Source organism: Oreochromis aureus, linkage group 22 (assembly GCF_013358895.1).
Source record: "Oreochromis aureus strain Israel breed Guangdong linkage group 22, ZZ_aureus, whole genome shotgun sequence".
Classification (NCBI taxonomy): domain Eukaryota; kingdom Metazoa; phylum Chordata; class Actinopteri; order Cichliformes; family Cichlidae; genus Oreochromis; species Oreochromis aureus.
The window spans coordinates 30,575,776-30,588,388 of record NC_052962.1 but is presented as its reverse complement, the minus strand read 5'-3'; the positions used below and the strand labels follow the sequence as shown (position 1 = coordinate 30,588,388).

The following is a 12,613-nucleotide window of genomic DNA, read 5'->3' as shown; positions in this document are numbered from 1 at the left end:
GTAGCTCTTCGTAAATGGCGCTGTCGAGATCTTTTAGTTTTTTTTCATGTATATGCAGATCTTTGATTGTGTCGTCAGACAACACGTGTTTTAACAGATACTTGTGGAGTTTTTAGAAGGTTTATAATGCGATTTCTTTGCCGCCCGTGTGAGCACAGCATCAATGAGTGCGCTCACACGTTCTTCTCCATCATCATCATAATCGTTGACACTAATGCCTGATGATGATTTTTTCTCCAGTACTGGAAATATATTACTTTGAAGTTCTTCTAAACGTTTTTCAGAAATCGCTTTAGTTTGTTCATCTTCATCATCCTTGGCTTTAACGCACCACGAGAAGAACCTTGCCAGTAGGTTTCTTTTTTTTTGGGAAGAGGTGATCTTCAAATATGGAAATGATCACCTCTATGTATGCGGTTGACCTACGGCTAGCGCAATGATCACGAGATCAGGGTTAATGTCCAGCCGCTTTGTGATGTCTTTAAAATCAACTTTTCTAGTTTTTTATCCCTTTTGTGTGATTTTTAGAGTTTTGTGTTCAACTTGTGCCCACAGAGCTGTGAAGAGGCGCTGCTGAATCGTGTCAGATGGCGACACCATTGCCTCTTTGGAGGCACGTGCAATAACAGCATTTATTAGCTCTTTAACGAGCAGCTGTTCTTCTGACACGTGAGGTTCCTCGACATCAACTGACTCTGGATCCCCAGATTCTGTTGCTGGGTGCATGATTGAGGGCAGCACACACAGTGATCCGAATTTCCTTGTCGCTCTGTAAAATGTTTACGCCAGGGACGACACTACCTTCAATCTTTGCCTCGACTTCAGTGGCGCAGCTTTGAATCGCATCGGTTGTTTCAATGGCAGAATTCATATTTTCAAATGATATAACTGTTTTACAATCTGGACTTGGTTCTGTATTTTGTGTAAATTGCTGAGTTTGTGTCTTAGACATTAATGCCTCTTACTAAACTTACCTTGTAACTAACCCTGTGTAAATGATTGTATTTAAGGCTTTTTTCCGAGGTGATGTCACGCAAGACATGAAAGGATCAAAGGGATTCTAGCGCTAAGCCCCGCCCACATCCGCAATGACGGCGACGTGACGTTACCCTAGCGACCGCTATACAATGGCGATCCTCAGTGTTTGGGATTAAGTGAAACTTCTTTGGATGTCAAACATGTAGCCTGCTGGTCCACTGCTTTAACCCACAGCAAATACTGTTAAAATCCTTCCTTTAAAGTTAGAATGTCAAGCGACCCCCGCTCCCACCCTCACCCACTGTGTTGTTGTCGGGTTTACCGTGACTGCTGGTAAGCTGTGCTAATTTAAATGTTTATGTAGCTTCACTCATTCACCTGCAGACACAGACGGCTATCAGAATGGTCACACGTCTTCTTAGAGGACGTTACAGGTGAACACGCGCGGTGAGTTACAGCCAGCGAGGAGTCACGCAGTTTTTTGTGTGCATGTCTGTGCTCGTGGACATTTGTGAGCAGAAACACTTATTATTAAATTATGCACTTATATTCAGAGTTAGAAATGAAATATTTGTATTAGAGGAAGGAGTATAACAAACTATAAATTAAGCTAATTTGCACGTTTTATTCTGCTTTTCTAATCAAAAATGATAATGCAAGAAAAATATCCAAATATTAACAGAAAAAGTGAAACCAAACTCTTACTCTCACCACCCCTCTCTAAAATCAATATTTAATATCATATATAAACACTTGTGCTAACAATTCAAGAAACATTTGGAATATTTTATATTCCTCCCCTCTTTCCTTTTTTCCAGATCCTACACATGTGACACACGGGCAGCATGGTGGCACGGTTAGCACTGTTACCTCACAGCAAGAAGGTCCTGAGTTCAATTCCACTATCAGGCCAGGGTCTTTCTGTCTGGAGTTTGCATGTTCTCCCAGTTTCCTCCCACGGTCCAAAAGGCATGCAGTTAGTGGGGATAGGTTAATTGAAAATCTGAATTGCCCATTGTTTTTAGAAAATCTAAATTGCCCATAGGTGTGAGTGAATGTGAGTACAAATGTTTAGCCCTGTGACAGAGTAGCGACCTGTCCAGGGCGTGCCCTACCTCTCGCCCTAAGATAGCTGCCATAGGCTCCAGCGCCCCCTGCGACCCTGAAAAGAAAAGCGTAAGTGAATGGATGGATAGATACATACACATATACACTTGTGCTAACAGTTCAAGAAACATTTGGAATATTTTATATCCCTCCCTCTTTGTCATTTTTCCAGGTCCTTGTAGTACTTCCATTTTGTGCCCACAGAGCTGCGAAGAGGCGCTGCTTAATCTGCAACAGCATCCTGCCATGCGATTGAATTTGTCCCTAACCTTTGGGAACCCTCACATAACTTTTATCGAATGGAAAAAGTTAGCATTCATCCTCCAGCTTCACTGTGTTTATGTTATGCTAACATAGCTGTATCGCTAGTGATCTCGTAGTACATCATTATGTACCAGCTAGTCCAACTTCGGTAACCCTACAAAAGTCACTGCTGTTTAGTTTTCTGTCTTCATTTATGTTGGAAGTGATAGCAGAGCTGTACGTTTTAATTTTTTCAAAAATCTCTCAGTCAGAACACGGTATATTATGTTTAGGTGGAAACTAGCAAGCTAACTTCTAACTCTGTTAATTAAATGAATTCTGATTTCATGGATACCTGGATGTTAAACTTAATTGTTGCACCTGGTAAAGCAGCAACGCTGATCATTTTATTAAAGATGAAAGAATTTCTACCGTTTTTAACTCTCAGTGATGCCGCAGTGTTCCTTTGACTTGGGACCTGAAGCAGACGAAGGTTTGAACCCAGATTACTCCGCGAGGCTCCTGACTATGGTAGCCATAATGTTCTGACCATCCATCAAACGGTGCAGCTTCAGAGCTTACTTAAAAGTCGTATTAAAACAATTTTTGACAGATTTTTGAGCACCGTGTACCACATAAAATCGGTTCGAGGTCAATAAGCACAACCAGAATTCATACATAACGCGCACCGGATTATAAGGCGCACTGTCAGTTTTGAGAAAATTAAAGGATTTTGAGTGCGCCTTATAGAAAATTACAGTACAAATATCCTGTCACATTTGATCTCTGTGTGAGGTCAGAGGTCAAATTTACAAATTAATACCTCTTATCTGTGACCTACTCCTACATAAGGTTTGTGTAATCAGAGTAAAACATCTGTGATGTTTTAATACAATAGTTGCTACTAAAATCTTTGATTTTGAAAGCAATGACAAACACACATGTTCAGTCTAAGCTGAAAATGTATACATTTGTGTGACAATGAAAACATGCAAAATTCACAATATAATCTTTTTGGATCTTTTATTGATTTAAAAATGAAATTTAGAGTGCCCAATACGATAAGTTGTGTGTTAGATGACACAAAACAAAACCCCAATAATTTGACAATTCCTCTGAGCAAGCACTAGGCGACTGTGGGGAGTAAAACTTCCTTTAATAGGGAGAAAACTCCGGCAGAACCAGGCTCAGTGAGGAACGGACATCTGCCTCGACCGGTCAAGGGGTTTTAAAATGACTCGATTGGATGTTAAATAAATTGAAACTGAAAATGCTACGTCCAGATGAACAGAATCTACTTTTAGGGACTTACAAAACACTAACCAAGTATTTTCTGTCTTCTAACCTTAAAACAGGACCCACAGAGAGAAGGAAGCCTGTTAGGTTATATTCAGTATACATTACAGTGGTGGCATGCTCCTTGAAAACCTTTACAATTATATCATCTGTATGTTCGTGGCCTAATTCCATGAATGTCAGTATGACATCTGGCTCTTTCCATTTCTGTATTAAAGAGCTGTAAACCATAACACTGAGGGCTATCACATTATAAATTTTGATTTTTTTAAGTCTAGGCCAGATTTTTGTGAACAGCCGTTGGGTGATGGCATCAACTTTTTCAATACAGGAAGGTGAACTGGCATTTTCAATGACACGCGTCACCAACGTCTTGATACAGGTTTCCACAGATAACCTGTAATTTTCAGCCTCTTCAGCTTCACACAGGGCTGGATTCTGCATAGCCTGGATCAGGTGATTTTTAATGATATCGACCGTCAGTTTTCTCAACACTGGGTCGCCGTCGTTCAATAACATCAGTAAATGTTTTTCTTTACAAAATGTTTTGTTACGTAGCTCTTCGTAAATGGCGCTGTCGAGATCTTTTAGTTTTTTTCATGTATATGCAGATCTTTGATTGTGTCGTCAGACAACACGTGTTTTAACAGATACTTGTGGAGTTTTTAGAAGGTTTATAATGCGATTTCTTTGCCGCCCGTGTGAGCACAGCATCAATGAGTGCGCTCACGTTCTTCTCCATCATCATCATAATCGTTGACACTAATGCCTGATGATGATTTTTCTCCAGTACTGGAAATATATTACTTTGAAGTTCTTCTAAACGTTTTTCAGAAATCGCTTTAGTTTGTTCATCTTCATCATCCTTGGCTTTAACGCACCACGAGAAGAACCTTGCCAGTAGGTTTCTTTTTTTAGGGAAGAGGTGATCTTCAAATATGGAAATGATCACCTCTATGTACGGCTGACCTACGGCTAGCGCAATGATCACGAGATCAGGGTTAATGTCCAGCCGCTTTGTGATGTCTTTAAAATCAACTTTTCTAGTTTTTTATCCCTTTTGTGTGATTTTTAGAGTTTTGTGTTCAACTTGTGCCCACAGAGCTGTGAAGAGGCGCTGCTGAATCGTGTCAGATGGCGACACCATTGCCTCTTTGGAGGCACGTGCAATAACAGCATTTATTAGCTCTTTAACGAGCAGCTGTTCTTCTGACACGTGAGGTTCCTCGACATCAACTGACTCTGGATCCCCAGATTCTGTTGCTGGGTGCATGATTGAGGGCAGCACACACAGTGATCCGAATTTCCCTTGTCGCTCTGTAAAATGTTTACGCCAGGGACGACACTACCTTCAATCTTTGCCTCGACTTCAGTGGCGCAGCTTTGAATCGCATCGGTTGTTTCAATGGCAGAATTCATATTTTCAAATGATATAACTGTTTTACAATCTGGACTTGGTTCTGTATTTTGTGTAAATTGCTGAGTTTGTGTCTTAGACATTAATGCCTCTTACTAAACTTACCTTGTAACTAACCCTGTGTAAATGATTGTATTTAAGGCTTTTTCCGAGGTGATGTCACGCAAGACATGAAAGGATCAAAGGGATTCTAGCGCTAAGCCCCGCCCACATCCGCAATGACGGCGACGTGACGTTACCCTAGCGACCGCTATACAATGGCGATCCTCAGTGTTTGGGATTAAGTGAAACTTCTATGGATGTCAATCATGTAGCCTGCTGGTCCACTGCTTTAACCCACAGCAAATACTGTTAAAATCCTTCCTTTAAAGTTAGAATGTCAAGCGACCCCCCGCTCCCACCCTCACCCACTGTGTTGTTGTCGGGTTTACCGTGACTGCTGGTAAGCTATGCTAATTTAAATGTTTATGTAGCTTCACTCATTCACCTGCAGACACAGACGGCTATCAGAATGGTCACACGTCTTCTTAGAGGACGTTACAGGTGAACACGCGCGGTGAGTTACAGCCAGCAAGGAGTCACGCAGTTTTTGCGTGCATGTCTGTGCTCGTGGACATTTGTGAGCAGAAACACTTATTATTAAATGATGCACTTACACTCAGAGTTAGAAATGAAATCTTTGTATTAGAGGGAAGGAGTATAACAAACTATAAATTAAGCTAATTTGCACGTTTTATTCTGCTTTTCTAATCAAAAAATGACAATGCAAGAAAAATATCCAAATATTAACAGAAAAAAGTGAAACCAAACTCTTACTCTCACCACCCCTCTCTAAAATCAATATATAATATCATATATACACACACTTGTGCTAACAAGTCAAGAAACATTTGGAACATTTTATATTCCTCCCCTCTTTTTCCTTTCTTTCAGATCCTACACATGTGATACACGGGCAGCATGGTGGCACAGTTAGCACTGTTACCTCACAGCAAGAAGGTCCTGAGTTCAATTCCACCATCAGGCCAGGGTCTTTCTGTGTGGAGTTTGCATGTTCTCCCTGGTTTCTTCCCACATTCCAAAAGGCATGCAGTTAGTGGGGATAGGTTAATTGAAAATCTGAATTGCCCATTGTTTTTAGAAAAATCTAAATTGCCCATAGGTGTGAGTGAATGTGAGTATGAATGTTTAGCCCTGTGACAGACTAGCGACCTGTCCAGGGTGTACCCTGCCTCTCACCCTAGCTGCCATAGGCTCCAGCGCCCCCCGCGACCCTGAAAAGGAAAAGCGTAAGTGAATGGATGGATAGATACATACACATATACACTTGTGCTGACAATTCAAGAAACATTTGGAATATTTTATAGCCCTCCCCTTTTTTTCAGATCCTACACATGTGACACACGGGCAGCATGGTGGCACGGTTAGCACTGTTGCCTTACAGCAAGAAGGTTGTGAGTTCAATTCCACTATCAGGCCAGGGTCTTTCTGTGTGGAGTTTGCATGTTCTCCCCGGTTTCTTCCCACAGTTCAAAAGGCATGCAGTTAGTGGGGATAGGTTAATTGAAAAATCTGAATTGCCCATTGTTTTTAGAAAAATCTAAATTGCCCATAGGTGTGAGTGAATGTGAGTACGAATGTTTAGCCCTGTGACAGACTAGCGACCTGTCCAGGGCGTACCCTGCCTCTCGCCCTAAGATAGCTGCCATAGGCTCCAGCGCCCCTTGCGACCCTCAAAAGGAAACGCGTAAGTGAATGGATGGATAGATACATACACATATACACTTGTGCTAACAGTTCAAGAAACATTTGGAATATTTTATATCCCTCCCCTCTTTGTCATTTTTTCCAGGTCCTTGTAGTACTTCGTGGTCTTAGAAGCTTGAAAGAGGATGACTGGAGTTCTTGAAGTTGTTTGAATACAGAGGAAACAGACATTAGCAATAGAAAAACAGAATGACAAACATAACAGCCTTTACTTATGTAGCAGGTTTGTCAGAGAAACTCGAGAGAATTTTCTCCAAGAACAACACTTCAGACTCAGCCACACCCTCAGACAACAACTGGTTCATCCCAAGGATAAAACTCCCAAACACGAGCTAAACGACACGGGGTATGCCGTGCAGTGAGGAATGCTTGGACTTCTACATTGACTGTAGAAACCAGAGAGCCACTCCCTATAAACGCATGGCACAACATAGAAGAGCCTCCTTGACAGGCCAAGACTCAGACTTGCATCTGCATCTACAGGACAAAAGTCACACCTTCAGATGGTTTGAAAATCAGCCCAAATAATCACCCCTCCACCCCTGTGCTTTATGGTTAGCATGATGTGTTTGGTCTCGCCTGTGCAAAGGACATTTTACCAGAAGTCTTGTGGTTTGCTCAGATGTGGCTTTGCATACATACAATGTGCTGCTGTATTCTTTATAGACAGAAGAGGCTTTTAACATGCTGACTGAGGCCTGTAGAGTCTGAGATGGGGTTAATTTTGTTCCGGGAAGATTATGGCTTTGTGTTAACACACCTGAATGCTCCCCTTCAGAGGTGACAGTCTGCTTTAAAATAGATGCTCACACTTACTAACGCTCAACTAACCAAATGCATTTGATTAGCAGCACCTGGAAGCAACTGACCAGGGGAGCCACCATAGGGGTGGGGAGACACTGGCCTCCCCTGACAAGACTGCCTTATGTTGGTAATAACTTTAATAAATGTAAGCACATGAGAGAGGAAGACACCCTACAATGAACTTGTCATGGGGTTAGTGTTTCACAGGACTGCAGAGAGCCCTGTGAAAACGTTCTCTTTGCTGTTCATCATCTGCTTTTGAAATGAATAGTTTATTAAATGTGAATGTTCACTTGTTTTCTTTTAAATTTAAAGACAGGCGCACAGAGCAGTTGTTTTGGGCTGTAATTTGTGACCCACCAACTGAAATGAGTTTGACAGCCCTGCCCTAATCCAGAGTGAAATGCAAAATGAGCTATTAGTATGTATCTAGGGGTGATTTAAAGAGCGTTGCCCTCTCAGAATCAATCCAGACTGATTTAAACAGATGTCAGTGAAGTTGACTTAGTGCAGGTCAGCGTGTGTAGAAGATCACATGCTGCCTGATGCGTACCTGAACCGCAGAACGTATTTGAGTGTATTACTGGTGACAAATTGTCCTCATGGCTCATGTGAGTAATGAGGACTCATTATTTGCGAGAGTCACAAGATGAGAGCGTCCACTACCGGCTGCTCGGGTCTGCTGCTGAGTTAACATGTTCTCATCCAGCAGATTAGCCAGCGAGGGGTTGCTGTCGAGTTATTACCTTGGACCTAAATGAGAAGAAGATACTCGAGTATTACAGTGTTTTTGTGAACTGCAAAAGCCCCAACTCACTTTATGTGAACCAAAATCTCGGTGATTTAAGCTAATGTAGTGAATCAACCAAACTTTAAATGGTTTTTAGCTCATTAGACACAAATTGCAGACCCCGTATTAATCTTTTTTTGAATGCATACACCTTTGATTTTCATGTATTCAGTCTGAATTATTGCTTCATGGTTATGAGGGCAAAGAAGCTTTTATTTTGAGTGTGTGTTTGAAACACTAAGAGATGTTAGTGTCTTTGAGATTCTTAGTTTGTCAACTTTGTGTAGACAACTCAGGACTTTGTAGGTGTTTGGATATAAAGCTCACTCTGATCTGCTGATGTCTCTGTGTCTCTCCAGCATCAGGTGATCTGATAGGGCTTCAGGATGTAAAACAATGCATCTCAAAGGTTGTGGCTCGAGAAGCAAAGAGAGCAGTATTTCCCAATGTTTCCAACATAAATAGGTCCTCATCTGAGTGGACAGAGGCTCTTCTTGGATTTTAATTGTCTCATGAATTCTAAAAAGCTGAGCAGATTTTAGTAAACTTCTGTATGTGTAACTCAACACTTGAAACCTCATGTGTGTCACAGTCCTCTTGTCCTCCTGTGGCAATCTGCATCTCTTTCCTCTCTCTGTGTGAGTGTGAGTGTGGGTTTGTCCCTTAACCTGCTTGTGTGTTTCAGAGATGGCGTTTGTTCCCATGGTTACTCTGGCTACACACCTGGAAGCTGTTTCGTATCATCCATAATCATCCAACTGTCTGCAATCCAGTGATTACCCACTGGCTCTTTAAGGCTGAAGAGTCCCCTCGGTTGATGCCAGGTCGATGTGTAGTTCGACTCTGCTGTGGACGTCTCCACGCCCGTGTGGTGAAACCGGTGGTGAGAAAAGAAAAGCTGCGGAGGAAATACCTCTCAAGATGACTCTATCTTCAATAAGCCTGTTAAGCCTTTATTCTGATGTCCTGCATTTGACTCCAGATCCTTGAAAAAGTGATTCTCTTGCAGTTCTACAAAAAATGCAAACTATAAACGGGAAAGGACCCAACACTTGTACTTTCAAAGAAAATAATACACCATCAGACTTCTTTGTCTTAAACTATGGTTTACCGGCTCCACATTTCCTTCATGTGCGCTTGATTCATACTCTTATAACACATAGTTATGTTGGATGAACCATCTGCTTTCATACGTAAATTACAGCATGACATATAAAAGAATTTAAAATAAGCCACCATGATCTTAAACCTCTGCTGTACTGTGATGTTACATGATACTGGAGGAGGAGGGAGGTGGCAGTGGAGGACTCATTTCTGTTTTTATTTCATACTTTATCATTTTTGTAGAATTATAAAACAACCCCGAGTTTGGAAAGACCAGAGTTACATGTCAAGAACACTGTTTTTAATTTTTTTTATGCAGCGTGTCATCAATGTTGAATGGTGTTTATATTTTTATGGTCATGCGTGTGATCTGAAGATTTATGTGTAGTTCTGAACTGTGAGGGTTTGCCTCACAAGAGGTTAAAGTATTTTGAAAACAGGGTTTTATGTTTAAAGCTTTGAGAAGACTGAGAAAAGTTCTGAGAAATGTTCCTTAGCAACTGAGAAAAACTGTAAGAAAATACAAATCTCAAATGATGAAACGGAGTAAGCGGTGAAATTAAATCTTCTCTCGCCTGCTCCCTTTAGGGCTCGCCACAGCGGGTCGTCTGTCTCCATCCGACTCCATCCTCAGTATCCTGTCACGCCAACCCTCTGCATGTCCTTCACTACATCCATGAATCTTCTCTTTGCTCTTCATTTTTTCCTCCTGCCTGGCAGCTCCATCTCCATCCCACTATCCCTCCCTGTGCCAACATAAATAGTAAAATGTCACAAAGTGCATTTTAAGGGTAAGTCGCTGGTCAAAACAAGTTATATCACACAAAAGGTCTCAGTCTTACCTACATTTTGATCCAACGCTCATCTTCTAGCCATGAGTCAAAGAATCGGGAGCATCAAAGATGACTTGCACCGAAGCCTCCGGGTTTATTCACAGGAGAGATGGCACCATCTACTGAGCAGAGACGGCTGCTGCAGATGCCGTGCATGTCCACCAGCTTTATCGCTCTGTCAGATTTCCATTCATTGTTTTATGTCCAATCACGTCCAACTAATCTGTCAGCTTAGCTCTGTGTGGGCACCGCTGATTCACAGCCTTTACAGTTAAAAATAGTTGTCTTTTGCTTCATTTCTGATGATTATTGCAACATCGAGAGTAAGAGACTGTGGTCATTGTGTGGTCACTGTGGTAGGTTTGATAGTTCGTGTTATTTAAATATGCAAACCAATACTTGTAATGCACTTACATAAGAGAAATATGCGAAATGAAGTGAAGTGGGAGTCGTCGTATTATACAAGCCAAGTCGCAGTGATGTTTAATGTTTCGGCTGCTGGCACAGAAAGCGTGTGGTATCAGTTGTATGACAGAAGTGAGGCAAGCATACAACATGTGAGGCCTTTTAAATGAAGTTTTACATTTTTTGTAAACAGCAGGCCTGGAGTCATCCGGCGTCTCTGCCTGTTAGAGAGTATGAGTCAAGCCCTGAAGCAACATTAACAGACAGGGAGGAACAAAACCCTCATACTCCTGATGTGTCAGTGGAAATGAAAACAGCTAAACTGTGACAGCAAATTCAGAAACAAACAAGCCTGCTCGGTGAAAACATTTATCACAGGGTGTGCACAAGTGTTAAAATTAGTACCTGAACTCAGAAACAGCAGATAAGAAAACGGCTTTTCACAGGAGTCCATTTGGAAGAAACGAACATGATGTATTGAGATAAAGAATTTGACTATTATTATGCTGTTTGACAATTAAACTCAGTTGACCCATCATAGCAGACTGGAGTCCTAACAATGATAGGAATTAGGAACCCCAGAGTCTAGATGGTGGTGGTGGTAATGAAGATGAAGGGGGAATGACAGAAAAGCAGTGAGATTTACAGTAGACAGAATAGCAGCTGATTGGCTCACAGAAGGTGGGCAAGAAAAAGACTGGAGTAGAGTAATGATTGAGTTTGCAAGCGTGGGAAAGAGGAAGTGATGAAGAGAACAGACTAGCAGCTCGAACACCCAGGAAAGCAGGCGGATGACTGATTACAGATGTTCCTTATTGAACTTACGCATAAGCTTCATTTAGATTCATCCTTGTATATGTTTATGTTAAGAATACATATTCTTACCCAAGGTGACATGTGGTGACTTTTACAGGAACGCAAACAGAGACAGCCACCCCACCTCAACCCCCTCCAAAAAGAGAACATCTTATAGAGTTGTGAAATACTATTACTTATATAGTTGTCATCTAAATGTTTGCTATTAGCTCACAATGAAGAGTGATGGAGGATTTTTTAGAAGCACTCCTTTAATAAAAGTAGCAATGAAACCACCTTACTACACATAAATCTGTATTATTGGCAAATTGCACTTAAAGTATCAAGTGTATTCTGCAGAACATGGTTCCCCATCAGTGTTATATGGATTACTGCTGTAGGTGTTGAAGGTTGAGCTGAATTTATATGCTTCATATGCTGTTTGAGCTACAGTAATGCGTTATATTCTATATTCTATATTCTATAAAATCATATGTTTGCCCAGGCTGCTTTGTGAAGACCACATATCTTTAAAAACAGGTTTTAGTGAGCTCAGAAAAATAGACCTACACATTGATTAATGACCAAAAAATTCCTGCTGACTTAAAGAGTTTGCCCACTGTCTAACACTGACTCTCAATACATACAGGAGGATTAAAATCTTAATTAAAAATAAAGGTGCTGTGTTGGCAAAACAGCTGGTTAAACTGTCTGTCAATCAAGTGATTTCTCATAAATACTAACCTGAAAGTGCAGAGCCTACATCTCTGACTTTTCTAAATCACACGTTGGTCAAGGTGGTTCATAAGAGGAAACTTATCTGTGAAGTTGATAAGTCACAGTCATTTACTTCTGTTTCCACATGGCCACTGATGGAAACTGATCTCAGAGCAGTGAAACCAGAGCAGTAGTTTGTCTAGCACATTGGTCCCCCATCGGTTTCACATCAAACCTGCTGGGTTCTTAGCTTGACAGGGTCCAGCTGTTGTTTACAGGACACATACATGTCCATGAAATCAAAGGAAGCTAAAGATTCCAGTAGCCCCAGGTCAAGCAGAGTTAAGCCTGCTTCCA

The 12,613-nt window shown here is 41.3% G+C and overlaps 1 long non-coding RNA gene across 3 annotated transcripts; it reads left to right on the top strand.

Moving 5' to 3' along the window:
- Window positions 1-5,203: 5,203 nt before the first annotated feature.
- On the top strand, window positions 5,204-11,831 carry LOC120435630. 3 transcript variants are annotated; one of them, XR_005609796.1, is made up of 5 exons: window positions 5,204-5,483; window positions 6,427-6,788; window positions 6,894-9,285; window positions 10,095-10,297; window positions 10,379-11,831. It is a non-coding gene; the product is annotated as an uncharacterized LOC120435630 (long non-coding RNA). The 3 variants fall into 3 exon arrangements; XR_005609795.1 differs by having other exon boundaries at window positions 6,894-10,297; XR_005609797.1 differs by lacking the exon at window positions 5,204-5,483 and adding an exon at window positions 6,311-6,330 and having other exon boundaries at window positions 6,894-10,297.
- The last annotated feature ends 782 nt before the right edge of the window (window positions 11,832-12,613 follow it).